At 46.0% G+C, this 26,431-nt stretch overlaps 1 protein-coding gene across 13 annotated transcripts in view; it reads left to right on the top strand.

Moving 5' to 3' along the window:
* TRPS1 (transcriptional repressor GATA binding 1) overlaps positions 1-26,431 on the top strand; it is a 415,290-nt gene that overhangs the window by 284,228 nt on the left and 104,631 nt on the right. The window lies entirely within an intron of this gene.

Here is a 26,431-nt window from a genome sequence, read left to right as displayed (position 1 = left end):
TTCCTGCAAACGAACTATGAAGTGAAGGAGCGATCGCCGGCCGGGACAAGGTAATGTATGCCTCTGCACACATCTTCCCTACACGTAATCCTACTCCCTCCTGTGTTCCGCTGCCTAGTGTCCGACTGCCTCTCCCCCCTGACCCTCGCCATCTAACACTAGCCCCCCGCCCTGCATTTTTCAATGGCGCACTGTTCCTCTAATAAATGTATCATAAAATGCTATTTACCGGTTTAATGTGTATTTACATTAAACTGGTAAATAGCAGTTTATGATACATTTATCAGAGGAACGGTGCGCCATTTTTTCACTCTGCACCATTTTTAATTGGACGCGTTCCATTATTACAGACATGCTCAGCTGGAAAAAAAAAAAAAAAAGTACACGTTTTTTTCATGTCCCATCCTTGGCATTGGCCTCGATTCACAAAGCGGTGCTAACCTAGTTAGCACACCTAAAGGCTTTAGGCGTGCAAACTAGGGTGCTAAGTAGTTTGCACGCCCAAAGCTATTACCGTTCGCGCGCTGCACGGTGCGGAGAAAGGGTTGCGCGGTGCCCCGTTACCGTCGCACCGTTTGCGCGGAAATTCACATTTGTATGCGGAACGTCGCATAGGCGAAGGTGAATTTCGGCGCGAACCGTGCACCGCGTGATCGGTAATACTTTGCGCGCGCAACGTTTTGCACGCGCCTTAGCGCGCACACAGCCACTTTCGGCGTGCTGAGGGGATTTTCACAGGCGTGCTAACACTTACCACCGCTTTGTGAATCAAGCCCATTTGTGTCTCTGTCTCTGCCACCACCCTTTACCACCACCTTCAGCCACACAATTTCTACTGTCATGTGGGGAAAACATAGCCTGGCCTCCATTGTTTTTTCTAGTTTAGGAGACGTGCGGCCACTCCTGGTGGACACACCCACTCAGTAGTGTGTCAGCCGGTGGCAGGGCGATAAGCTGGGCTCCAGCATCTTCACAGACTGGGGCGGCTGAGACAGCTGCTGTGAGGGAGTTTGGTGATCCGTGGCCGCTCAGTAGTGTGCCAGCCGATGGCCTGGGCAGGCTCCCCCTGCGGCCTCTCAATTTTCCAGAGGCGTTAAAAACTATCCCCCCCTCCGAGTCCTAGCAACTCAGAGGGAGAAGTAAACCGGAGTTTGGTGATCGCTGGAAATGACCCTTGCGCGCGGGGGGAGGGGGGGAGGGTTCATGTGTAGAGTAGCACTAGTGCTATAGTGGCACCTAGTTTCGGCGAGCGCCAATACATGCTGCTTCTCCGGTGATCTCCGGCCCAGAGAAACTTGGAAAGACTGGATGCACACTGTGCAGGTTTCATAACACACCTGTTATAATATGTGTGAACTGCAATGGAGACTGGATATCGACTTTAATACAAAGCCTGCATGCAGCGAGTTAATAACGCAATCTGTGAACAGGCCCATAGAATTGTACGGGGGCAGTAAGCTGACATGCAGAATTAAGCATTACTCTGTGTGATAAAGGAAGGTTTGCGCGCAATCACTTGCTTGTTTCAATTGAGTGATCGCGCGCAAGCCTTCCTTTATAACACGGAGTAATGCTTTGTACGTGCAAAGTACAGTTATCACGCTGTAGTGAATCGAGCCCCTAGTGTGAAAGGGCCTTAAATCTCAGAACAACTTTAACCACTAAACACCCCCTCCCCCCCCCCCCCCCTCTCTCTTAAATCTCATGATAATTAGTCATGTCTCTTTATTACATATCATTTTTCTTCTTCTTTTATTTCCCCTCTTTCCTCTTTCTTTTTGTGAACAAGCATGGAGCTTTCTTTTAACCTCCTGTTCGGACAGGTTTGAGGACCGCAGGTCAAGGACGTTAACTAGCTTGCATGCTGATCCGTGCGTTGTGTTAACATGAAAAATTATCTGGCGACTACAGTTCAGTCTCATGTCATGCTGGCCAAGCCGTCCCCCTCTATAATTTCCACCACTGTCTGCTAACGCGCGGGCAGCCCAGAACACTCCATCAACTCAAACACGTATCATTTCCTCCTCTCTCTCGTCTTTTTTTATTTACCATTGCGCTTCACACCGTCATACGAACTATGATGCTTTGGCCTATTTATAGCTTGTTGTCATTTTCGCCACAGTGTAGCAAGGACGTTTTCTTTATGTTTAAATATCCATGAGCCAATATCCTTAATTCAGTATTGTGGCAGAAAACCGCCGTTCATAAACGCCGCACTCTGCTGTAGGCGCCGTCCTCCCCTCCCCAGAGCACAATTTGGCCGTGTAGTATCACTTCATAACAGTGAGGGCTTAGCCTGCCATGCCGATAACCTTGACATTCATCACAGAGACAATGGGAGAGATGTATTCCTTTGGCACAGTAGGTAGAATTATCTAATATTGATAACTGGAACAAAGTGACAAGCGCGGAGGAAAGGTGATTGATTGAAGGAGCCGCAGACGAGCCCCGAGCACAAGCCCGTGTTTACTGCGAAGTAAGAAAAACAAAGTACGCCAAGGTCAGCTGCGTGCCGCCGCCATTAACTCTGCCGGCAGCAGCCGGGAACCTTTACCGACGTTACCTGATAACTTATAGAGGTGTTATATTCCCGTCACATTGAAAGAGGCTCATGCTTGAGATTTATCAAATTATCTCCTATAGTTAAACCACGAAACAAAAAGTTTGGAAACAACTTCTTTTGGATATTTACTAATGTTTGTGCCCCAGTTGGGGACATTTGTAACACCCAGGCCAGGATTTACATCACAGGAGCCTATAGGCACAGATGCGCTGGCACCCTAGACTTTGCCCTCCACAAACCCCCACCGAACCACACTGCAAGAGTCCTGGCTGGCCCAGCTATCATTTCTCCTTTACTTCCCCTGCCCAGCGTTGGTAGCCACAAGTGCCCTTTACTAATAGGTAGCCAGATGTACCCTCAATATTAAGTAACTACAGGTATCCTCAAGTATCCGATAGCTAGAAATTCCCCCAAGTATTAGGTAACTAGAGGTGCTTCCGGGCTGAAGGAAGATCTTTTTAGTGGAATGCCGAGAGCCAGGTGAATAATCACTCATTTATGCTCTGCTTGGGACTCTGCATAGAGAAGGAGGGAGGCACATGGAGAGGGTAGTGAGCTTCCTTTTCATCGCCAGGTGCCTGTAGGCATGAGCCTACAGTGCCTTATGGAAAATCCATTCCTGGTAACCCTCCTGTTTCTGTCTTCTCAGCACTTTTCACTTTATTAATAGCTCTGGCAGCCCCCTCAGCTTTCATATGAACCCTGATGGTTCTTGATTTTAATAAGAATCCTGGTGTCCCTTTGGGTTACTATGCACCCCCCCCCCCCCTTCCGGTGGTCAATTACTTTAAATATGAATCCTTGCTGTCTTTTGGCTTTAAAATGAGCTGTGATGGTCGGTGAAAATTTAATGTGAACACTGGTAGTCCTTTTGAATCAATATGAGCCTTGGTGGTCCTCTTGACTTTAATATAAACCATGGTGGTCCTTTAGGTTTAATATGAATCTTGGTGGTCCCCATAGGAACTCTGATATTTCTTTGGCTTTAATGTGAATTCTGATAGTCCTTTGTCTTTAATATGAATCCAGGTGGTCCCGTTAATAAGAACCATGGAAGTCTCTTGTGCTTTATAGAAACCTTAGTTGTCCTCTTGGCTTTAAAATGAGCTCCGCTGGTTTGCTAGGTTTAATATGAACCATAGAGGTCAATTGGCTATAGTATGAGCACTAGTGGTCCGCTGGGCTTGACATGAACCCTAGAGGTCCTTTGAGCCCTGGTTGTCTAGTTAACTATAATATGAACCAGGGTGGTTTCTTGGCTTCTACCTGTACTCAAGTTATTGCTTCACTTTGGTATGAACAGAGTGGCCCTCTTAATTTTAGTATGACCCTTCGTGGTTCTGGAAGCTCAAGATAGGGGATAGAAATCCAGCATCTCCTTGTAAGTGGGGTCTAACTGCTCTCCTCTCCCCATATACTTACACACATACATGTATTTGTTATGGACTTAAAGTAAATGGGACCTGTCTCTGAAAAAAAAAGGGAGATACTTACCTAAGGAGAGGGAAGACTCTTGGTCCTATAGATCCTTCCTGTTCCTCTCCCCTCGGTGCAGTGCTGGCTCCCATGTTTGAATCCCCCGCCGCGGGGGGTTTTGTGAAGTCTTCGAGAGCTCTCGAAGACAGACAGCTCCAAACTGCGCAAACACGAGTGCACAAGAGAAGGCGCTCGCACATGTGCAGTAAGGAGTGGCTTATCTTCGGGAGCACTCAGGCTCAAGAAGACTTTCCGAAGTCACTAGGAGCAAGCAGTATTTGACCGAATTAGTCAAATACTGCTACCGGGGACATCGCAACACCAAGGGCACAAGGAGAGGCGAGGGAAGGGTCATTAGGACCCAGAGCCTTCCCTCGCCATAGGTAAGTATCTGACTTTTTTTATATACATGGTTCCCATTTACTTTAAGCCTTCTTTGAGAGACTTACCCACTTCCTTTTTGGTCAAGACCTGTGGGAAAGTCTTCCAAAGTTAAGAAGCAAACAGCAATAATGCACCTATTTCTAATCAGTTTCTAAACTTGCTACCCAGGAGTTTAAAACCCATCTGAATTGGACGCTGCCATATTAGTTTTCTTATAAACAATACAAATTGCCTGGCAGTCCTGCTGTTCCTCTGCCTCCAATATTTTTAAGGGCCCTTTTACACTTAATCAGTTGCTTTCAACTGAAAGAAAACTAATTTTCAAAGTAAAGTTGAAGAGAAATCGAGAGCCCAGTATGGTGTAGTATGTCAAAATTGATTGGATAAATGAAACAGTGAGATGGTAATACTCACAAACACCTAGGTAACCACTCATTAGGCAGGTGAGGAGATTAGACCTGTCCTCACTCAGGATTAAGAAGTCGCTCTCTGTAGATAGGAAGAAAGGGGGTAGATCACCCCTCCACCTGGGGTGGACTCAAATATATTGGTAGGTGAACAGAGGCGCCAGAGGGATAAAAGTACATAAAATTTTTAAAAAATTGCTGGAAGGAAGTGGTGGACTCGCCTCCGTTAAAGCAGACACCAAGGACTGTAAATGCATAGATATACACATTTATTGAAAATACCCCAAAGATGCAACGCGTTTCGCGGGCACAGCCCACTTCTTCAGGCAATAAGCAGGGGATAAACAACAGCAATTCAGTTATAGCAAATAACTCACAGAGGTGCTCTGCTTGCTATAACTGAATTGCTGTTGTTTATCCCCTGCTTATTGCCTGAAGAAGTGGGCTGTGCCCGCGAAACGCGTTGCATCTTTGGGGTATTTTCAATAAATGTGTATATCTATACATTTACAGTCCTTGGTGTCTGCTTTAACGGAGGCGAGTCCACCACTTCCTTCCAGCAATTTTTTAAAAATTTTATGTACTTTTATCCTTCTGGCGCCTCTGTTCACCTACCAATAGATTTTCAAAGTAAGTCTCATGTGTCCCAATGGCACATTTCACACTTAACGCGTTTAACTGACATCTTTTTCACAATGCACTGCTATGGAAAAAAACGCGTACCAACGCACACTAACGCATACCAACTGATTAAGTGTAAACAGGGCCTAATCATAGATCCTAAACAAGCATGCAGCAAGTCAGGTGTTTCTGACTGACGTCTGACTAGATTAGCCACATCCTTGCTTCAGGTGTTTGCTTCAGGTGTTTGATTCAGACACTACAGCAGCCCAAGAGATCGGCAGGACTGCCAGGCAACTGGAATTGTTTAAAAGGAAATAAATAATTTATTACAGCTGATACAAATCCTGCAGTAAATCTGCTGTGTCTACTTCCTGCTTTCATGGAAGTAGACATACGGTTAACAGCCTGTGTTTCCAAATTTGCTGCTCTGCCGAAGCAGCCAGCTGGCACAGCTGAGAGGTCAAATTACAGTTATGATTTGTCACAGATGAGGGGGAATTAGACAGGCCAAACTCTCTAAATACAGAAAGGGTGCAACAGCAGGGACACAGACAGCAGAAACAACAGGTTATAACCTTTGTTTTGTGCATTAACCTTTGTTTAGTGTATTAAAAATTAAGACAAAACAAAACCGAGCCTTGGCGGCAGATGGGGCTGCAGGTGCTGCACAGGACGGCAGATAGTGTAAGATTTCCCACTTTCCACGGCGAATCTTTGGCGCCGCTCGCTATACTGCCTCGTTTGCTCTGCTGGCAGCTCTGAGGAAGATTAATGGACGACTGCGAATAACTCAGTAATGAAAGTTTGCTTGTGGCTCCGCCCACAGTGAATGGCGCACCAGAGAATAGGCCCCGGGAACGCACCATCGTCCCCCGAGAAGACCTGCTGGATTTCATCCCCTAATAAATTGATTCTAAGCGGTAACATGTGTTGCTGGGACTTGACCTGCTCATTGTTTTGTTAACAAGCTGTCTGCACAGCCTGTACATCATCCCTCCCAAGAAATGGCAGCGTTATTCCATTCAAGAAATATTACTGGAATAATAGACCATATTTCTCCCAAGTAAATAAATACAGCCGGCTTGTGTGTGAGGAAGGGATTATGTCAGAAGTTGTGGAATTATGAGGAAAAGTTTAGAAACGTCAGTTAAAAGTTGCATATTTCAGAACACACACAAGGATTGATAGATGCAGTGAAGTCCACCGGTATCTGGCGTAGACGGGGATTGTTTGATGCTGGATACGTGTTCTTGCCGGTTGCTTAAAGGACTACTGGAGGGGGGTAGGGGGAGAATGAGTTGAACTTACCCGGGGCTTCTAATGGTCCCTCGCAGACATCCTGTGCCCGCGCAGCCACTCACTGATGCTCCGGCCCCGCCTCCGGTTCACTTACGGAATTTCCAACTTTAAAGTTGGAAAACTACTGTGCCTGCGCGGCCGTGTCCTCGCTCCCGCTGACGTCACCAGAAGCGTACTGCGCAGGCACAGACTGTACTAGGCCTGCGCAATAAAATACTGGTGACGTCAGCGGGAGCGAGGACGCGGCCGCGCAGGCGCAGTGGTTTTCCGACTTTAAAATCTCAAATTCCGGAAGTGAACTGGAGGCGGGGCCGGAGCATCGGTGAGTGGCTGCGCGGGCACAGGATGTCTGTGGGGGACCATTAGAAGCCCCGGGTAAGTTCAACTCCTTTTCCCCAGACCCCCCCTACAGTAGTCCTTTAGGGTTGGGGACCCACACTAGTCGCTAATAGCAATCGCAATCACTGGCGCTTTCTGTAAGTGATTTCATGAACGTTTTCCGGCGACTTTGGTTGCAATTTTAGTGTAAGCTTTTTGCTAGCGATTGTGATTGTGATGAGCAATTTCAATTCTGATTGGTCATTTCAAATTAGTAATTGCCAGCACTTCAGTACTTTACATTGGAGCACAAACACTCTCAAAATGCTGCGTGTCCTGCGATTCTCCTAAGCACAATCGCTCTAGTGGAATCAGTCCCATCCACTGACATTTGCAAAGCATTTATGGAAATTGCTAGTGATTTACAGAGTTCCCTAAACTCTCAAAAAAAGGCTATGGTGGGTCCCAGCCCTAACACTAAAATGTACACTAACCTGCTCCAGGGTGCTGTACAAGGATGCAGCGGAGCAGCTGGTGCAGAAAACCAGCGCCCGGAAGATTTGCAGGTTGTTTCCATTGCACACTGCTCTGTAAACTAAAGGTGGCCATACACCAGGAGATTTGGCAGCCAATCGACCATCATATTAGATAATTTATCGAATCTGTGGAAAATCGGTGCTGCCAAGAGCATTCCTGATCGACAATTCGACCGATTTCGGGGTGAAATTGATTGCATGTATTGATCTGACATCCTGGGAAATCTTGGGCCAAGGTGCGATAATTGCAAACAACAGACGCGACAGAAACCCCTGACAGTGTCCCCCCAAGTGTAGATGTATTTAAAAAAAAAAAAAAAACAATACCAGTTGCCTGGCAGCCCTGCTGCTCTTTCTTGCTGCAGTAGTGTCTGAATCACACACCTGAAACAAGCATGCAAGTTATCCAGTCAGAGAAGATGATCTGCATGCTTGTTCAGGGTCTATGGCTAAAAGTGTCAGACACACAGGATCAGGAAGACAGCCATGCAACTTGTATTGTTTAAAGTGGTCTGAAACTCCGACATAACATTCAATAAAAATGTGTTTTTCTATTTTTTATTACTGATACAGCTATCATATTTGCTTTTGTGCATATGTAATACTGTCTGTTTACAAATTGCAAGTTTCCAAAGTGTAGTTTATCGTGCCTTAATAGCTGTCATTGCATTTTATTCAAACTGCTTTTTATTATATATTAACATCTTTTAATGAGCTATTTTGAACTGTGTGTGTGCTTGAAGCACAGAGAGTTCCTTTTCACTTGTTACACTGTGTTTACACACATTGTAACAACATTGGAATGTAAACAAAGATACTGTTATCTCCAGTTTGGATGCAGATTTGAAGCTGAATAGCAGAACAAAGTGCTTTGTTTAACCATTTCAGTGATGTTCTGCAAAAAAAAAATTCTGGGATAGTAGCTTTCAAGCTGTGAGGAATCTTTTAGAACAAAGTAGAAATGCTGACTTTCAGACCACTTTAAAAGGAAATGAACATGTCAGCTTCCATATCCCTTTTGACTTCAGGTGGCCTAAAAGATAAGCAACAGCATAAAAACCTTTAAAGAAAAAACATTTATTTGTTACATCTGATACAAATCATGCAATGTATACTGCAGTGTGTCTACATCCTGCTTCCATGGAAGCAGACATAGGGTTAACATCCTGTGTTTACAAATTAGCCGCTCTGCGGTGGCAGGGGAGATTCCTGAGCTGACACCGCTGAGAGATCAAATCACAATTGTGATTAGTAACAGATGAGGGGGAATTAGACAGGCTAAACTCTTTAAATACATACAAGGTGCATTTCTCTATATCTTCCTTCTGTCCTGTGCGAGAGTTCAGGTCCACTTTAATTTGTATCCTATAAAAAAGCCCAGGAAATCTCTATCAAGTAATTTACTTCTCTGCATTTCCACATATGGTGAGTGCAGCAGCAGGTGAGCCAATCAGGACTGCAGAGATATTCTCATTTAGTTAGATTTGCGCATCACGATTTATTCCAGGTGTGATGACCGCAGCGGCTGTCTGGATAACGAGTGCGCTCAATCAGCCTGCAGCACGCCAGTCATTTGCATTGCGCCTTTTCCTGGGCGGCTGCGATTGGCAAGTTGCAGCTGAGCTTGGCACAGGCGAGCGGGGGGCTTCCGCTGGCCCCCTCTGTCTGATCATTAACCTCCAGACATTGGGGAGGGGAGGAAGATCCTACGTGGACTCTCTAAGTGGCCACTATCGCTTTACACACCGTGCATAATCGCTTCAGACAAACAAGCCAGGCAGCATCTGGTTCATTTTATGCCGGATGACATAAATTCCTCAATCTGTACAATACGATACTACTGGGTCTCTGAGCGATTGGTTCTCTTTCTCGCCCGGCCTTCGGAGCACGGAACCGTCATCCGTGAGCGAGAGGCAGGAAAAGGGTGTCACGCGCTGGGGAAGGAATTCTGAACACGCCAGATGATGACCGCAGCGCTGTCTGAATAAAAAAAAAATAAAAAAGATGAAGAAATCTATATTCCGTAGCGAGCCATATGCATTGGCCTTTTTGTGATTATGTACCATATGGCGTATTTCTCCCAGTCTGTGTAGCGTGTGTTTATCACATTGCAATGATGAAAACAGATGGAACTTTTTTTTTTTGCTTTTGCTGTTTTGCTCTGTCTACAGTTAGATGGTTTTTGGGCTGTACCAGTGTCATTAAAATTTATTTGACCTGTTGTTAAACCCAATTCCAGGCACAGATCTCGGCGTACCATCTGACAGCTTAGCAAGCAGAGTGCACAAATGTTCCCTTTTTGGTGTCGTAACGGCCTTTTTACAGCTTAAAATTCTGTATGCAAAGCTTGAGCCAAAACAGCATGACAGAAAGGGTTAATTGCATGCTTTGTGGCCTGGGACTCTGATGCAATGGCTTGTCTCAGTGGCATTGTGCTGTTTAGCAGAATCTATGTGAGGCCTGGAACCCACTGAAAACCGCAAACGCAAAACGCAACCGCTAGCGTTTTGTCTGAGCGGTTTGCAAGCGGATTCATGCGCGTTTTTGGTCGTGTTTTGCAACATTGTATTTTTTTCCCCAGCGGGTGCCTAGCGTTTTGCGTTTTGCGTTTTTACCCTGATTGGTCCTGTGAATTATTTTTCATTTTGTTACAGTGTGCTTAACCGCAAAACGCTAGCAAAACCGCTCAGTTTAGGTCTTGCTGAAAATGCTGCAGGTCCTGCGTTTGCGTTTTTGGGAAACGCAAACGCTCCTGTGGAAGTTGCCCCATCCATTAACATTAGCCCAGCGTTTTGGCAAACTGCTAGCGTATCGCAGTGCTGCCAAAACGCTGCCAAAAGTGCTCCTGTGGGTTCCAGCCCTGAGGGTTTGGGAAGATCGCAGCCTGAAGCTCTGAGAGTGCTGTAGGGACTTTAAAGGAAACCAGAGATGAACGCTTTGGCACAAAATAAACATATCCCCCCAGTAGATTTTAAGAAAGAAATACTATACCTGGTATTTTTGCTGCTCTTGTGTGCTGTTTTCTTCTTTTTTTTTTTTTTTTACCATAACTCCACGCAAAACATAGTTCATCAGAAAAGCATATTATTTAGTGGGCTTTGTGCAAATGAAATCACCATTTCTAAAAACATCTTATGACTAACAAATATAGATAAAAAAAACAAAAAACGTTTTTCAATATATCCTTACATTAGCAGCTCCTCCCATATCATCACTGCTCCCTGTGATGCTTCAGAACAGAAAAGCAGAGTCAGAAGGGGGCAGGCTTGGGCTTGAAAAGACATCAAAGAAGACAGATTCAGCCATAATGATTCCTGAGCAAAGCCAGACTGAATGCTCAGTCAGGGATTTTATCAGGGCTGATAACAAGCAGGCTAAGCAGTGGAGGATGAAACAGAGAGCAGGGTAGGTGTTTTCTCTAATGTTCCCACTGATATATATGGTAAAATACATGAGGGTGCTTCGTCTCTGGTTCACTTTAAAACTGGCCAAGTGCTTTAAAAACTTTTTGATTTACATTGGCTAATTGTAAAGTGTCTGCACAGATTAAAAAAAGAGCTCTGCTATGAGTTTCTATACAGGTAAACCTGCCTGCTGGTTTGAAAGTGCTGCAGTAGATAGAGTGATAGAAGCAGCCAGTGGAAGGAGTGATAAAGGGGAGCAGCCAGTGGAGGGAGTGATAGAGAGGAGCGGTCAGTGTAGAAAAGTGATAGAGAGGCATAGCCAGTGGAGGGAGTGATAGAGGGGAGCAGGCAGTTGAGTAAGTGAGAGAGAGGAACAGCCAGTGGAACAAATGATAGAGAGGTGCAGTCAGTTTAGGGAGTGATAAAGAGGAGTGGCCAGTGGAGGGGGTGACAGAGAGGAGTGGCCAGTGGAGGGGGTGACAGAGAGGAGCAGCCAGTGGATGAAATGATAGAGAGGAAAAGTCAGTGGAACGAGTGACAGTGAGGTGCAGACAGCGGAGTAAGTGAAAGAGTGGAGCAACAAGTGGAATGATTGATAGACAGGTGCAGTCAGTGTAGGGCGTGATAGAGGGGAGCATCCAGTGGCGGGAGTGATAGAGAGGAGCATTTAGTGGAGGTAGTGATAGAGAGGTGCAGTCAGTGAAGGCCGCGATAGAGGGGAGCATCCAGTGGCAGGAGTGATAGAGAGGAGCATGCAGTGGAGGGAGTGATACAGAGGCACAGTCATTGGGAGGAGTGATAGAGAGGAGTAGCCAGTAGAAGGGGAGTGCTAGAGAGGTGCAGCCAGTGGAGGGAGTGCTAGAGGGAAGCAACAAGTGGAGGGAGTGATAGAGGGGTGCAGTCAGTGGAACGTGTAATGGAAGGTAGAAGCCAGTGGAAATTCCCCTTTTATTTAGTTGTCAGGACTCATGGTCATCACCTGTAACATGGTGGAAGACAGCTAGCCAATGGCAGCGAGAGAAACACCACTTCCTCATTGAAAGAATTCATAGCCAAGAATTGACCGAAATAAACATTTCTGAGTGGGAGGGGCTGTTGAAGAAAGCTGTTCATCATCCCCTCACGCGTAGATTACGTTCATCATCGAACGATGTGCCTCGTGACCTCGTAAGATAACATTTTCAATGCTCCAATCAGAAATAGGAGTAATCTTAAAATCTTGCTTCTATAAATGTATTTAGTCGGCCAAGCTATTTCCTGTAACAACTGAAACTGACTCAGTTCCTGGGTTGGCGACCACCTCTGACGAGGACAAGCCATGAGGGAACGTGAGGAACAGAGGCAAGAATTACAATGAGGCAGGCATCCTAACCCCTCCCTGGACTGTCCAGACTCCCACTTTAAATAGTCTGGTGAAGATAGGATTAGGACAGGTCCTGGCCATCTACTAGCGGGAGGCGGTTAGCTTGTTACTGCGAGGCTTGAATGACAGCGGAGAGAGTCGAATATAACCCCCGAGGCAGCTGGAAAATGACAAGTTTCCTTTGGGCTAGCAATATTGATCAATACTTCCTTGTCAGCGCGGACTTCCTCTTCTGCCTTTTCCAGTAACTTAATCCTCAAGACACACTTGTATGAAGAGTCCTGTTTTTTATTTTTTCTTTAACCTCCCAGCTGCTGCTGCCATCGCCATATATGGGGAAAGCATCTGTCTGCGGAGCAGCGATAATTCATGCAGATAATAACTGAAGCCTGCTGAAGATGGAAAAGCGTGAATGGGAGATATCCTCTGTTATATATATAGGAAGCCTGCTATTTACAATAGCTCTTAGCTGCGTCGGTCTTTCTGTTTGGAGGAAGGGGATGGAGGTTGAGCGAAACACGTAGAGCACGGCTAGAGCTGTCTGTTGCGCCGCCTGGATTCTCGCCGTCGCCGCTCCTTCCCAACAGAAGCTCCCTCGCTGAAGAGACGTCAAACAAACTCACCCTGCAAAGTTTTATTTTACCCCACTTGACGTTTTGTTTGGGCTTGGAACTTTTCTCTTTCTTTTCTTTTTTTGTTGGCCGGCTGAACGCAACAAAAAATTGGACAGCCTTTTAGACGGGATAAAATAACGACATAACGTTCAATAAAAATGTGTTTTCCTGTTTTTCATTACCCATTTAGTTACCATATTTGCTTTTGGGCGCAAGTAGAGATCCCTATTTACAAATTACAAGTTCCCAAAGTACAGTTTATCTGTGCTGAAAGCTGCCTTTGCATTTTATTGCATAGCTGCTGTATTTATATATTAAAATCTAGTGATTACTGCTCACCTCTCTCTGCTTTTCAGCTAAGTGCAGTTCAGTTTCAGCACTCTGCTGGCTGTATACTAATTGTAGCGACAGAGGAATGTAAACAAAATATAATGTTATCACCTCTTTGGATGTGGCCAGAAGCTGCCCACTGAAGAACAAAGTGCTGTGTTTAACTGTTTGAATACTGTTCTGCTACTTTTTTTGTGGTAGTAGATTTTATGCTGTAAATAATTTTTTAGAACAAAGAGGAAATGCTGAGTTTCATACCACTTTAATGAACAAAAGTATTCCTAAGGTCCTAGAGAAATTAACACCTTCCTGGTCACTGGCGTATTTCGCTTTCGGATTATGGTTGCTGATCTGTGTGACTTGAAGTTGCAAGAGATTTTTTTTTCCTTCTATCAGGGCTGTTTCGCATCAAAAATGTTTCCATACAACATACCTCCCAACTTTTTGAGATGAGAAAGAGGGATGCTTAAGCCACGCCCCTGCCACACCCCTGATCACGCCCCCGGCACACCCCGAGTCACACATACCATAAAGATTTCATAAGAAAAATATGTTTTATTATTCAAACCACACTGGTCCTTTCTATCCTGGTTCATTTTCCTTCATAGAAACATTTTAAAATTAGTAATGTATCAATTTAAAAGATGGGAATAAAGTTTAGAGTCAATCAAACACATTTTTAGTAGAGAAATATTTATATTTACATAGAAAGAGGAACAAAGTCCTGAAAGAGGGACAAATGAGGAGGACAGAGGGACAGGGCTCCCAAATAGGGACTGTCCCTCCAAAAGAGGGACAGTTGGGAGCTATGATACAAGGGTAGTAGTCAAGGCTGGCACTTCCATAGGGGCAAACTAGGCAATTGCCCCCGGGCCCCCGAATGCTGAAGGGCCCCCTTGGACTTCTCTCAACTTTAATTTGAGTCCCTGTAGAGCTTTAAGCAGTGTAGTTGCTCCCCTGTCATGGTTGGCGCTCTACTCCAGTAGTCCACATGTAGAGCACATGTATCCTGCATCAGGTTATCCCCGCCAGTACCCGAGATTGGGGACTTTGCTGTATATAAAAATAATAAGTTCTTCTGATACTGAAGCCATAATGAACATAAAATTAGTATTCTGAATATTTTATGTTTATTTTTATTGATTTATTTATATAGCGCCGACATATTACACAGTGCTGTACAGATTATATTGTCTTGTCACTATGTTCTGCCATGAGTCGTTGCAGGTCCTCTTTAAATCCACAACAAGGTGCAAACGGCGTTATGATGCGGTTATCTATGATGTAATCTATGGCAGCCAATCAGAAACGTGCCTTTAGATTTGTAGGGAATGCAGGTTAGAGCATACCGCTACCTGATTGGTTGTTCCGTCGTCCTGATAATGCCGCTGTGGGCGATGTTGCCTGCAGCACATGTGCTCCCGTCTGGAGGTTTGGAATATTCAGAGAAATATGTTTGGCATTTAGCTGAATGATTGCCGTTTGTCTGGCTGGGGAGGGTCGGCAGGTGCGCAGCTGTGCAGGTGTGACGGGGTATATTGTGCACTGGAAGGGAAAATGCTACAAAAACACGCTCACAAATAGAAATGGAAGCCGCTTCCCCTGTGTGTGTTCAGCAGCAGAGCTGAGGAGGGGTGACTCATCCACAGCAGCAAAACTGCATCCTACTGCTGATGTATATTCAGATAATCAGACGCTTGTGTGACTTTATTCTGCAGGGACAGCTTAAAGGGAACCCGAAGTGGCAGGAATACGGAAGCTGCCATCTCCATTCCCTTATAAACAATGCCAGTTGCCTGGCTGTCGTGCTGGGTATTTGGCTTTAGCTGTTTTTGAATCACACACCTGTAACAAGCATGCAGCTAGTGGAGTCACACCAGAGCCACAGCATCTGATCTGCATGCTCATTCTGGGCCAGTGACTTATAGTATTAAAGAGACTCTGAAGCGAGATAAAAATCAATGCTTTTAACTTTGATTAATGTTAAGCACTAAAACGCAGCATCCCCGCAGCAAAACGAGGGGTTTACACCCCCCAAATCCCCTGTGCAAACTGCAGGGAGCGCTTTTTGATTGAGGCAGAGCTTAGGTCTGTAGCTCTGTCTCTTGGCGCGTCAATCCCCGCTTATCGCCGCCTCTCCCCGCCCCTCTCAATCTTCCTTCACTGAAAGGGGCGGGGGAGAGGTGGAGATCCGCAGGCAGGTTGACGCGAAGGGAGGCAGAGCTGCAGCTCAAAGCTCTGCCTCCATGGGCAGCAAAATCCACGACCATGAAAGTAGTGGATTTTGCACAGGGGATTTGGCGGCTATAAGCCCCCCGTTTTGCCGTGGGGATGCAGCGTTTTAGCACTAGCTATAGTGCTTAACATTAATAAAATGTCGGATTGGTTGTTTACAATAGCTAGTGGAATTGGTTGTTTACAGTAGCTAGTTGGATTGGTAGTTTACAATAGCTAGTCAGATTGGTTGTTTACAGTAGCTAGTGGGATTTATTGTTTACAGTAGCTAGTTGGATTGGTTGTTTACAGTAGCTAGTCAGATTGGTTATTTACAATAGCTAGTCAGATTAGTTGTTTACAATAGTTAGTGGGATTGGTTGTTTACAGTAGCTAGTTGGATTTTTTTTTTACAATAGCTAGTCAGATTGGTTGTTTACAATAGCTAGTGGGATTGGTTGTTTACAGTAGCTAGTTGGATTGGTTGTTTACAGTAGCTAGTTGGATATGTTGTTTACAATAGCTAGTTGGATTGGTTTTTTACAATAGCTAGTCAGATTGGTTGTTTACAATAGCTAGTGGGATTGGTTGTTTACAGTAGCTAGTCGGATTGGTTGTTTACAGTAGCTAGTCGGATTGGTTGTTTACAATAGCTAATCGGATTGGTTGTTTACAGTGGCTAGTGAGATTTGTTGTTTATAGTAGCTAGTTCGATTGGTAGCTAATTGGATTGGTTGTTTACAATAGCTAGTCGGATTGGTTGTTTACAGTAGCTAGTCAGATTGGTTGTTTACAGTAGCTAGTCGGATTGGTTGTTTACAGTAGCTAGTTGGATTGGTTGTTTACAATAGCTAGTCAGATTGTTTTTTTTACAATAGCTAGTCAGATTGTTTTTTTACAATAGCTAGTGGGATTGGTTGTTTACAGTAGCTAGTTGGATTGGTTGTTTACAGTAGCTAGTCGGATTGGTTGTTTACAGTAGCTAATCGGATTGGTTGTTTACAGTAGCTAGTGAGATTGGTTGTTTACAATAGCTAGTGGGATTGGTTGTTTACAGTAGCTAGTCGGATTGGTTGTTTACAGTAGCTAGTCGGATTGGTTGTTTACAGTAGCTAGTCGGATTGGTTGTTTACAGTAGCTAGTTGGATTGGTCGTTTACAACAGCTAGTCAGATTGGGGAACCTCTGCTCTCTAAAGGCGGCTGAGCGATCATCCGATTTGATAATTTGGGGCCTAAATTGGTTGCATGTATCGATCGGACATGCTGCAAGATGTCAGGCCGTTGTGGTAGATTGAGTGTTCGGTGGTAAAGGTATCCATACATCTAGCAATTCTGATTCAATCAACAAAGCAATCAACTTTATTGGGGAATCGACTTATATATAGTCTTATATATAGTATAGTCGATTGAAAGTCAATCGACTAGTGACCCACACACTACAAGCGATTACTATGCGATTCACCTTTGCTAATCCATCTGACCAATGTTGTGTCTCCATGCTCTGAATGCAAAAATCGATCGACTAATAGGTGAACAGTAGCCGATTCCTGTGCGATTGACCGATATCTTGCATCCTGCTCGATCAAGTATGCTGGTCGATTCGACATGATATCAGCTGCTTTTCATCGATCGGGAATTCTGGAACACACTGATCTCTCGATTCGATGAAATGATTAAATCAAATGGTCGATCGCACTGCAAAATGTATGGCCACCTTAACAGAGCGCAATATCGGGACGAACAACAAATGCGATGAAAATAAACCTCATTGATGTCCCAAATCGACTGTGAACCATTCTAATGGTGATCAAGTTGAACGGAAAAACGTTTTTTTTTCTAATGGGTTGTGATGGATAGGAAGCACAGATTGGTTTGTTGAGGGTGAAATAATCAGTGTACTATGGATCATTGTATTTATCTGACCGCCTGCTGTACCCTTTAGTGGGCAGTTAGGTAGGAGGTCCAGGTTAGCAGTTATCCTTTATCTGAGGCAGGAAAAACTCCACTACATTATTACTTACCGGCCGCAATCACCGGCAGCCTCCGAGTACCAAGCTATCTTGAAAAATCAATTAAGTAATCTAATTCGTACGGTGCGGCTCTCGTAATTCCGCACAAGCTCTGACCGTATCAGTGACATCGGTGAGCAGGAAAGGCCCCCGGCTCATTTTCTCACATATTGGAGTTCGGTGATACAAACTCTCCACGTGTCGCTCAAACTGGATTATGTGACCCGATCCAATCTAACGCCAGAAGAAGGAGTAAAGAGACTGCAATTTACTCGGCTTTATGTAATGATTCCCACAAACAGTAACCATCGAGGCGGCCACTGGCACTGCTTTACCATCGAGCCTGCGTCAGGCGGTGCTTTACTATCGAGGCGGCCACTGGTGCTGCTTTACCATTGAGGCTGCGTCTGGCGTTGCTTTACCATCGAGGCTGCGTCCGGCGCTGCTTTACCATCGAGGCTGCGTCCGGCGCTGCTTTACCATCGAGGCTGCGTTCCGGCGCTGCTTTACCATCGAGGCTGCGTCCGGCGCTGCTATACCATCGAGGCTGCGTCCAGCACGGCTTTACCATCGAGGCTGCGTCCGGCGCTGCTCTATCATCGAGACTGTGTCCGGCACAGCGTTACCATCAAGGCTGCGTCCGGCGCTGTTTTACCATCGAGGCTGCGCCCGGCGCTGCTCTACTATCGAGACTGCGTCCGGCACAGCGTTACCATCAAGGCTGCGTCCGACATGGCTTTACCATCGAGGCTGCATCCGGCGCTGCTCTACTATCGAGACTGCGTCCGGCACAGCGTTACCATCAAGGCTGCGTCCGGCACGGCTTTACCATCGAGGCTGCGTCCGGCGCTGCTCTACTATCGAGACTGCGTCCGGCACAGCGTTACCATCAAGGCTGCGTCCGACACGGCTTTACCATCGAGGCTGCGTCTGGCGCTGCTCTACTATCGAGACTGCGTCCGGCACAGCGTTACCATCAAGGCTGCGTCCGACACGGCTTTACCATCGAGGCTGTGTCCGGCGCTGCTTTACCATCGAGGCTGTGTCCGTCACAGCGTTACCATCAAGGCTGCGTCCGGCGCTGCTTTACCATCGAGGCTGCGTCCGGCGCTGCTCTACCATCGAGACTGCGTCCGGCACAGCGTTACCATCAAGGCTGCGTCCGACGCGGCTTTACCATCAAGGCTGCGTCTGGCACAGCGTTACCATCAAGGCTGCACCGGCACAGCATTACCATCGAGGCTGCGTCCGGCACAGCGTTACCATCGAGGTTGCGTCCGGCACAGCATTACCATCGAGGCTGCGTCCAGCACAGCGTTACCATCGAGGCTGCGTCCGGCGATGCCTCTCAATCTCCCTGACATGCCCGTGATTGCCGGGTGCCCCCCGATCTACTTCACAGAGCTCAATAACAGCTTATTTCCTTGGGAGCTTTCGCTAAATAAAGTAAAAAAGTACCGCTTACTGTTCCTGAAATTTGTCACATTGTCACGGCGGCGGCTGACTTCCATTGAGTTGTCACGGCAACGGTTATTATAAAACCAATCTGAAGGGGGTAGAGTGGGAAGGGGGGGGGGGGGGAATAGACAGCGTTTCAATCTTTAAGTTAAGGAGTGTGTGCCTGCGGGATTTGTGTGACAGCGTCTTTTGTGAGGAAGGGATTTTTCACTTTTCTCCACTCATGGAGGTGTCATTATTCATATGATATCTTTATACACACACACAGATATCTGTGTGCCGTTAAGGGCTCATGTAAATAACAATCGAGGTTTTCAGTCTCCCCTCCATTTGCTCTGTCCCCTTTAATCCTGGTACTCCCATCCTTCCACTACTCACCTATTTTCGATCATCATTATCCTCATCTGCCACTCCTGGCACTGTAACAGACCAATGGATACATTCCTACCCCGGCAGGGACCCGCATGGTTTGAACGAGCCTCATTCACCCCTCACCCTATTGCCCTACTTATGATCCAAGCTTTCTTCTCCCCTTCTGCCCAACCAGCAATACCTTTCCTCATCCCCTTCACCGGAAGTCCACCTCTTCAAATACCCCCCCTCCCGGTCCTCAAGAATGAGGATGATTTGACTGAAAAAAGTCAACTGGGTTCCTGGTATACCAAAGGATGGAATAGGTATCCTGCGCAGTCCTGCCTGATCTCTCCATGGCCTCCTTAAGCTGAATAATACTCACCGCACGACACAGGAAGATGGATCCCAGCGACGTCCCCCAATGAAGTTCCCCGATCCATCTTCCTACCAGCAGGTACACGCAACGGCACACGGCAAGCGTGAACGAGAGTTCAAATGATTGCGGCACTTTGCACGGGAGCCTTTTAGGGATCTTAAAGCTCTTATCTACCATGACTGTCTTGATCACCACGTGTCGCCAAATGCCGTTCGCATAATCGAGTGCCTGTACCTACTTCGCGAAATTGCGGAAATGATCACCTGTTGCTCAAAAAAAATGCCGGTTGTTGGAAAAATCTGCGTTAAAATCACCTAGTGTGTACGGGCCTTTAGAAACTTCACCAACCAATCATACATTTTATGAACTGCAGCGTCTGGAAGCAGATTTATCATCTCTACCTTCTATATATACCACACAGATCTTTATACACACAAAATGCTGTATTTCTGTGATTTCTATTCTGTATTCATCCCATGGACACCAGGAACTGCTTTAGGAAACATTAATTTCAGCTGCTACTTCTACACACAATGGAGGTCCGTACAGGCGTCCGCAGGGCCTGGCTCCTCTGTCGTTACATACAGTCGCATGGCGGCATTGTCCCGGCACTGCCGTGGCGGTTTTTGGGAAGACAACTCGCAGATAGCCATCTACGGAAGGAGCCTTTACATGACAGGCCTTCTATTAAAACAGGCGCAAGATTGCTGTCACTGCATTTCAGCGTCCATACTGTGTCGCATGATTTATTTAACAGGCCTTCCTTCAAGGCTCTACGAACGCTTCAGAGATGAGTCAAGTGTCTCCCTCCCCCTACCCTCCTTGCATCGGCACACTTGTATGTGTTATTACTTAGATGTGATTACCGACACACGGGCCTCAACCTATATGTAAGTCCTCCATCTCAGCACTCTTTATTGGCGCTGGCGTAGGTTACGCTGGAGGTTAACATGGAAATTTCTGTAAATTGATGTCAGCTCCAGTAAGCGTGTCAGCCTTGACTGACTTCCCCGCGATGTGTCTGCGTCAGGCTTGATTTATGGCGAGGGGAAGAAAAGGGCTTCCAGTGGCGCGACCACGATATTAGATTTTCCTATTTACCTGTGGAACGTCATTGTGAATGGGGAACAGAAAGGCCGGGGGCCCAAAGTGGTTAAAAAAAATGTGATGAGGTAGGCCATTCACTGCGCTCCTCACAACCTTCCAAGGCAGGAGGGGGCGTATTTATGAAAACAGCCAACCAGCAATTCTTGCTTCATCATTTTTTAACTAGGTCTACCCTTTTAAAGAACAACTATCAAAGTTAACTAAAATTCTAAATGCCACATACAGTATATTTCCACCAATTACTAGCAAATAGTAATGCAAAGGCTTTTTTTAATATTTCATTTTTTTATGTGAAGAAAATGTGACATTTACAGAGAACAGTTTTCACTGTGGGCCTTACTATGGAGGACAGCGTCCAGCATACAGAAACAGTTTTCACTAGCAGTAATCCTGTGAGTAAAATGTGTTCAGAAGAATAGAAAGCAGCAATATAGCTTCAAATGTGTGTAATTAACATCAGCTACAACTCTGTGTGCCTGATCCTGAGTCTCTTGCAATGTAAAATAAATAGTTTACAGCCAGGGCGATATTGTTCTGAATTGGGGGGGGGGGGGGGGCATCCGATAATAGGAATAAAGTAAGCCTCCTTCTCTTCAGATCCATCTTTGTTTCTAAAAATCCCTCAGCTGTTCTCATATGATATGTGAAAAAGCAGTGTGTGTGTAAGCAGGGAAGAAGCAAACAATAAATCATTCCTCTGTGAGAAGTGGAACCTAGCTACATGGTATAGCTCTACCCTGTAGCCCGATGCCGACACAGATTTTTACAAACAGGCTGTGCTGAAAGACTTCTGAAAAGCTTTCTAGTGTTGCTGGCTAAAAGCTCTATAGGTATGTGGGGTTTACAGAAGAACAGTTTCTTTGATAGTTGTTCTTTAAGATCAGTTGATTTAACTCAAAAGAAGCGTGCAAATCAGATGTTTCTGCCAAAAATTTGAAAAGATTAGCTGCATGCTTGTTTCAGGTGTTTGAGTCAAACACTACTGCAGCCAAATAGATTAGCAGGACAGCCAGGCAACTAGTATTGTTTAAAAAGAAATAAATATGACAGCCTCTGTATACAGTATCTCTCACTTTAGGTTCCCGTTTAGATTTACTACAAACACGTGGGTTGCTGGTACCGTCTTCAACTTTGTGTAGAAAAATAACATCAAAGGATTCTTACTTATCTGGTTCTTCCTCACCCCCTGTAGTAGATCTGCTCCCTCGGAGTCCGTCCAGTCCCCTCCGTTGCACTGATGTGAGGCCGACGATCCAGCTGGGTTGTGGGCCATTGTGCGTATGTGAGGTCCCTTCCTCGCTCACCCCCAATCACAATTCCGTGGCCCTAAGCATCCTGCTCACACGCAGTTGCAGTCTTCATAAACTGCACATGCACAGAACGCACCTGAGCTATGGGAGCGAGATTAGGGGGTGTGTGTGGCCAGGACCGCGCATGCGCAGTGGACCGTGATTCAGCTCACGGTCACAGACTTTACGGGCCTGACAGCAACAATGCCGAGGGGACATGGGAGGATGGTGAGGAAGGTAAACGACCCCATGGGAATGGAGAAAGCCCAGGGGAAGTATCAATTATTCCATGCTATTTTTTCTCAGGTACACTTCAATCTCTACTTTAAAGAGGACCGGAGGTGGTTTTTAAAATTAAGAAAAAGCACGGCACCTGATCCGAGGGTTGGGGGGGGGGGGGGGTTATTAGCCATATCAGGCAGTGACTATTACTGCTGCTCTCCGACCGCTCCCACGTGCAGTTCTCCTACACTTCCACTCCTGTGACCTCTGGGTTCATGGGTTCAACTCTGTTCAGAGGAGAGTGGTGATTGGCATAAAGGGGGCAGAGAGAGGCATGGAGCACGTGCTGGAGAGCCAGTGTCAAGGCTTTGATAGGCAGGGAAGAGGCATTCCTCTCCTGCAAAGGACTCTCCTTCCCTATTAATTTTGTAGACATTGTAAATGTTGGCAAATTCTGGTGGAGTGCAGGGGGGACCAATAGCCGCAAGGAGGGCACACAGAGGCATGTCCTGCAGATGGGATCATGCCTCTGTGTCCCTTTTCTGCATTTAAAAAACCAACCTCGGGTACACTTTAAGCTCATAGGAAGTGACAACAGAGAGGACACAGAGGAGACAGGAAGAAATGTTTTTATTTGTTCATTTTTTGGCAAGAGTCAGCAAGAGCCAGACCTCCATAAAGTGTTCTGTGTTGTTACTCGGGGTTCATGTTAAAGCCCAATGCTGTAGGTAGGGGGTACTACACTAGAAGGGAAGGGACAGACAGCAGTTACAACCTAATAGGAATAATAAACCTTCTCTTAAAGAAAAAGCAGTAAAACGTGGCTTTCCTGGAATTCGGTTTCAATATACACATACTGAGAGAAGCTTGGCAGATTTAGGATGGCTTTTTTATTTTCTGCAGTTCTTTCGTATCAGTCATCAGAGGCCTCTTTCGTTTAGATCAATATAACGACTAAAACATTTTTTGTTATTTTTTTGGGTCAAAGAAATTAATTTATGAGCCTGATTTAATAGGGCAGCTGTTCGGAATTTGCCGGGGCTAATTTGCATCTCAGGCTAAATGGCGGCGGGACATCATTTCCACAGTGGCGAGCCTTTTTCGGGGGAGAGGGCCGCGTTTATTGGCGATCCGCTGTTGTGAACTTTGCGCGGTTGCCAGGAGGCCGGCGGGCTCCTCAAGCCTATCTGCAGAAAGGATACAACACATGTTCTCCGTGGTCGGAACGCTGGTGACTTCTTTAACTCCATCGCAACTCCAATTTAAATTTTTAAGTGGTACTAATGGCTGAACATCGCTTTTGTAATTAATTGTAAATGGCTTTGGCTTCCGTCCAGCGACTGCCATGGAGCTGATGTGCGGGGCTGGTTCTGGAGACTCCTCTGCATTACGCATAATAGGGCGAAGAATTAATTTGCTTTCATTATTGGCAGATATAGGGCAGCTGTCTGTCCTTTTTGTATAAATGCTAAGGCCCAACTCCAACCAAAATGGCTTTTGGTAACATCTGGAAGAATTAGGACATGTGTCACGCTGCTAATGCCATCTGTGACCTTTAAAGTGGCTGGACAGTGTACTGGTTACAGGTTTTGCCTCTGACACCAGAGATTTGGGTTCTAACCTCGTCTCTTTCTGTTCAGTAAGCCAGCACCTGTTCAGTAGGAGACCTTGGGCAAGACTCCCTAATGCTGCCACTGCCTATAGAGTGCGCCCTAGTGGCTGCAGCTCTGATGCTTTGAGTCCGCCAGGAGAAAAGCGCGATATAAATGTAATTTGTCTTGTCTAAAGTAAAACTGAAGCAAAGAAAACAGTAAGATACTTACCTATGAAGAGGGAAAGCTTTAGATCCTACAGAGCCTTCTTGGTCCTCATTCCAGCACTGTCACCCCTGCTGAATGTATTTGACCCACTGATCAAAGACGCCTTCAGGGACCCTCAGAAGGCTTCAGGATCACTCGTGTCCCAGTCTGTTTAGTACGGAGCCGCCCATCTTCAGGAGCACTTGGGGGCATGAGTGTTCCCGTCCCAAAGCCTCCTTGGAGGTGGCAAATTCGAACAGCAGTCCACGTAGAAAACCAGTATGGTAACCCCAAGTATGACCAGGCCAGACAGTACTGTACTTAGTTTATTTTGGCATGCAAAGGCCTCATTGGAGTTTATTTTATGGACAGTTAGGTTTCATTTCATTGAGTGTTTGTTTTGTTTTTTAACTTTGCAAGAGTCGGCATTGTATCTTTAGGAGAGGGCCAATAGGTTTGCAGATGTAGCCTCGGAGCACCATGGAACCAATGTGGAACTTCGGAAGCTGAGCCTGTGTCAGGAAAAAAAAAAATCTTCTTCTGTGACTTTCCAGCCCTTCTGAGTGACATCTGGAAAGTCAGCCACTCGCGTTGGCCTCGTTTGACTCTTTTTGAGTGATTCGCACCAACATCCGCATTTGCCGTACTGATTGCGTTATGTCACCTTGGCCATTTATTCATCGCTTGCCGAGACTTCCAGATAAATGACAGGAGGAAGAAGGATTCCTCCCCAGAGAGGTATCCATTAAAAGGTCATTATCAGTAATGGCAGAATGTTCTAGCAAGATTTGTATCCGAAAAAAGACCTCTGTTACCCCTGGTAACCAATCACGTCTTCCCTGCCATTACTAGTACCGGTATCTGATTCCAGACATATAGAAGCGGTTATAGGAAAACTCCGGCCACAGAAGATCTGTCAGGTTGCAAAGGTATCCAACTATATCCATATGTCTATTTTATTTTAGCATTTCAATTTATATATAAAGTAGGAAAGATTTCATAACAGCTTTTAAAAGATCCAAGTGAACATATTAAAGACTAATTGAAAGATTGAAAAAAATAGTTCATATATTCCTTATCCTACCACAACAGCTAAACCTAAATTTAAACCTGAGTTTATTTTACTTACCTGGTGCTTCTTCCAGCCCCCTATGGTCTCAAAGGTCCCTCAGTTTTCTCCCAGTCCTCTTGGTTGTGCTTCTTTCTCCCTTCGAAAGATTGGCCATCGTGGGCTAATGCGTGTGCTGAGCTACACGCCTCCTCATTCCCGCTCCTGGCCATGATAGTTGGATCGAGGAAGCGCAAGGTCCAGTCAGTAGGCTTCCGAAGATGAACAGAGCGGACAGGGAGGAAATAGAGGGACCTTTAAGGTTACAGAGAGGTCTGGAAGAAGCCCCAGGCTAGTAAAATAGAACTTGTGTCAGGTTCACTTTCAGTCACAGCTTTAAAGAGAACCCGAGGTGGGTTTGAAGAATGTGATCTGCATACAGAGGCTGGATCTGCCTATACAGCCCAGCCTCTGTTGCTATGCCAAACCCCCCTAAGGTCCCCCTGCACTCTGCAATCCCTCATAATTCACAGCCGTGCTGCTGACAAACAGCTTGTCAGAGCGGGCTGTGTTTATCTCTATAGTGTCAGTCTGCTGCTCTCCCCGCCTCCTGCAGAACTCCAGTCCCCGCCTGCATCCCTTCCCTCACTACTGATTGGAGGGAAGGGATGGGGGCAGGGACCGGAGCTATGCAGGAGGCGGGGGAGCAGCTGAGAATGACACTACAGATGTAAACACAGCCTCACAGCACGGCTGTGATTTATGAGGGATTGCAGAGTGCAGGGGGACCTTAGTGGGGTTTGGGATAGCAACAGAGGCTGGGCTGTATAGGCAGATCCAGCCTCTGTATGCAGATAACATTCTTTAAACACACCTCGGGTTCTCTTTAAGGAGAACAGCTGCTTACTGTTATTCAGGCACAAAATCCATGGGCCATGTGGCCACCAATCCTCATTGAGAGAGGGTGACTGCCAGCATAGCCACACCTCTACTGCAGAATGGAAGGCAAGTGGGAACTCATGTCATTCCGTGCTGCCATTAAAGAGAACCCGAGGTGTGTTTAAAGATTGTTATCTGCATACAGAGGCTGGATCTGCCTATACAGCCCAGCCTCTGTTGCTATCCCAAACCCCACTAAGGTCCCCCTGCACTCTGCAATCCCTCATACATCACAGCCGTGTTGTGAGGCTGTGTTTACATCTGTAGTGTCAGTCTCAGCTGCTCCCCCGCCTCCTG

The sequence above is a fragment of the Hyperolius riggenbachi genome, chromosome 5 (genome assembly GCF_040937935.1).
Source record: "Hyperolius riggenbachi isolate aHypRig1 chromosome 5, aHypRig1.pri, whole genome shotgun sequence".
Taxonomy (NCBI): domain Eukaryota; kingdom Metazoa; phylum Chordata; class Amphibia; order Anura; family Hyperoliidae; genus Hyperolius; species Hyperolius riggenbachi.
Note: the sequence above shows the minus strand (reverse complement) of the source record. Positions and strands in the feature narration are given on the sequence as shown.